This window comes from Poecilia formosa, unplaced genomic scaffold, assembly GCF_000485575.1.
Source record: "Poecilia formosa unplaced genomic scaffold, Poecilia_formosa-5.1.2 Scaffold10, whole genome shotgun sequence".
Classification (NCBI taxonomy): domain Eukaryota; kingdom Metazoa; phylum Chordata; class Actinopteri; order Cyprinodontiformes; family Poeciliidae; genus Poecilia; species Poecilia formosa.
In genome coordinates this window covers 62,938-66,095 of record NW_006799949.1, presented here as the reverse complement: position 1 = coordinate 66,095, position 3,158 = coordinate 62,938, and the positions used below count along the sequence as shown (strand labels likewise).

Below are 3,158 nucleotides of genomic sequence, written 5' to 3'. Positions count from 1 at the left end.
TGTAGCCTTTGCACCATAAAGATGCAGCATAGGTCCTCCATCAGCACATACTTTCTTGTGTGTCTTCCACCATCAGATCAGACAAAAAGGCAATCAAAGCTTTTAAAAATCAATGAACCCCTCATCTCTAGAAGACAGATGTAGTGGTTTTGATGGTCACACTATTGACCTTGTTTACCTTTGAACATGTGGTTTAGATTGCTTGGATGTCTGAAGAAATCAATGAGCCACCTCATCGATGCTTCAAGTCAGTCGATGCGAGGCACTCTGGGACTGTTGAAACGAAATATCTCTTCATGCACATGCTGAATTACTATCTGGTCAATATCCGATATGTTTTTCCTCACCTTCAATCATTATGAAGTGGACTTTAAAAATCAATAGATCAGAAACAATTTGACATCTAACTGAACTACCCATTTTGAATTAATTTGAAATGTATGAAAAAGTCCAAATTTGACCACAAATGCAAAGTATTTTCAGTTTTGCTGACTCAATTGCTACATAATAAACCTTTTTATGTCCAACAGCTTCAGCTGTAAAAGTTGGAACAAATGTTCACAGTAAAACATATTACTGCCAAGTAATACATTTTACATTGAAGGTAAGAACAAGAAGCCAGAGTCCTACTAATGCTAAAAAGTTAATTAAGCTGGGAGGAAACTAGACATCAATCAAATAATTAAGACATTCAATTGAAGAAATGGAAATGAGGCTGCAGACTTTGTTTTACACCTCAAGAGATCATCATGAAGAATTAACTAATGAAGTTTCATGCAACAAATTTAACAAAGTACTGCCTAGCATTGACTATGTAGATTCTAGAGTTGCTTTTTCACTAGAATGGGTCCATAATTACAAAAGAAAAAGCACAAGGCTTCTTGCTTTTATTCATCGGCATTCTGGATAGTGTCCGGGAAAGTCAGAAACCGTTGGCAACAAAAAATCCAAAAACCCAAAATGCTCCATTCTTGATGACCGATTCTTGTCTTCCTTCAATACTCCATCTTGGATTTACCTATTGAACTCGATTTGTCTGATTGGACTTCAACCAATCAGCGAACAAAAGGAAAAGTTGTGAACGACGACTCTGATTTTCTGCACTATTTTGTAACAGTAGTCTGCCTGAAGTTTTAGCAATGATAGCAGAGGAAATGAACGAAGCCATTTAGTCTGTATTGGCCAAGCATTCAAATATTGAATTAACATTGACAGCCATCTTGTTCATCTTGGCACTTCTGTCTTAGTGGTGGGGGGCGTTTGTTTACAGCGCAGACAATTACTGGTGAGCTTTATAGCTTTGAACTGGCGCGTTACCTAGTCATACATCCTGTTTTCATAGAAAAATAGTTCAGAAGAAAAAACATCAAAGACAAACAAAATACAACCAGACATTCTTTTGACAAGCTGCTACTATCGTGGTGTGAGACCTTCCGTGATCTTTAATCTGTTTGGGTTGTTTTCAGATCACTTTTCTCCACATCCCCTTCAAAGCGTCCTCCCTACCTGTGTAGGTGACTATGCCTCGGACAGGTTTCTCTTTAAGTTTTAGATTGGCTTCATTTCTGTGACTACAAAAGTGACAGATGCAGATTTTTTGGAGCACCCCTCCCTTCAGAATCCCTGACAATCCCCCCATTGCCATGGCAACAGAGGCAGTAAGTTGTGGCTGATACGCTGCTGAGGTGTTTCCCAATCTGACAGCCCAGCTCTCAGTCTTTGTTGGTATCTCTTTACTTTCCCCTCTCTCTCTCTCTCTCTCTCTCACACACACACACACACGCATACACATTCTCCTCTTTTGCATGTCAGGTGGATTTTTTCTTTTTTTTCTTTATTTGGACATGATGAGTGTCTGTATCCCTCTTTGGTGCCACAGTGACACAGGCGCCCTGCCCAGCCCTGCTCCCTCATTGTGCTCACTGACATTTTCTCCAAATTGAGGCTCTAACATGATGCAAGGCGAAGTGAAGATGACGCTTCAGAGGTGACCAGACCACACAGACCCCTGGCACCTTCACGCAGCAGGCGGCCTCATACAACAAGTTTGTACTTGTCTTGTTCACTCACTTACCATGTACAATAAATAACTGTTTTATTTTATTTTGTTTTATTTTATGTTCTCTTTTCTTTTTTAAATACACAGCAGTGTAGCTGTACAGTGGCACAACTGGAAGCACTGTTGCCTTTCAGGAAGAAGGTCCTGGATTCAAATTATACAAAACAAAGTATTTGTCAGGTACTTCATCAAGATATCTGTTGTGAATTGGTGCTACACCAATAAGCTCAGCTGAATTGTTCTGAATATAGGAGCATTTCTTCTACTTTCCTGTATTTTGTTGTTGTTGTTGTTGTTGTTGTTGTTGTTGTTTTGTGTGTATTTTGAACAAAATGGATAAAAACAAGCTAAACAGAAGAAAATCTCAAACACAAATCTGATGAAATGTAAAACATGCAATTGACGTAACCGGTTGTCTCAAACCATGCGACATGATGACTGCACCTCTGATTAATCAGCAGAGTTATCACAGTCAGGTGGTTTCCTTCACATAGACCGTGTAACTTGGATTTTGTGTGCAGTGTGAGCCAGTTGGCAGGAAGAGAAATGGGAACTGGTCTCTTTAGTCGCATTCATAAATAGACGCTCTCCAACAGAGCTAAGGAAGCTACTGTTGCAGCCATGGTGTTGTTTGCATTCATGAATAAACCTGCTTCCTGTCATTCATGCAAACACAATTAGCTCCATGCTTCACCTGTGAGGAAATGAAACAGATGAACACAGAAACCTCCTCTTATATGCATAAATGCTAATGAAACCGCTGAAAACCTCATTAACTCTATTGTGATCATAATTGTGCTGAAACACAAAGTCCATTTATCATCTGTATACGTGGAGACAAGTAGAATTTAAATAAAACTGAAAAATAAAAGTTTGTCATAAAAATAATCTGGAAAAATAATCTGGCAAAATATATCTTTCATAGGTTCTCTTTAAGCATCACATCTTCTGAAAGATTTCATGCTTATTCGGATGCATTGGGTGGGGATTAAAAAACACAGAAAGAAAATGCATTCAGAAGCAGAGTCAAAGTATGTCGTGTGTGTGTGTGTGTGTGTGTGTGTGTGTGTGTGTGTGTGTGCGTGTGTGTGTGTGTGTG

At 39.1% G+C, this 3,158-nt stretch overlaps 1 long non-coding RNA gene across 2 annotated transcripts in view; it reads left to right on the top strand.

Moving 5' to 3' along the window:
- The first annotated feature begins 6 nt into the window (after positions 1-6).
- Positions 7-3,158, top strand: part of LOC107834118 (uncharacterized) — a 10,058-nt gene continuing 6,906 nt past the window's right edge. For both annotated transcript variants that reach the window (XR_001659902.1, XR_001659901.1), the window contains exons 1-2: positions 7-2,045; positions 2,147-2,239. This is a non-coding gene — a long non-coding RNA (uncharacterized LOC107834118). The remainder of the gene's footprint in view (positions 2,046-2,146; positions 2,240-3,158) is intronic.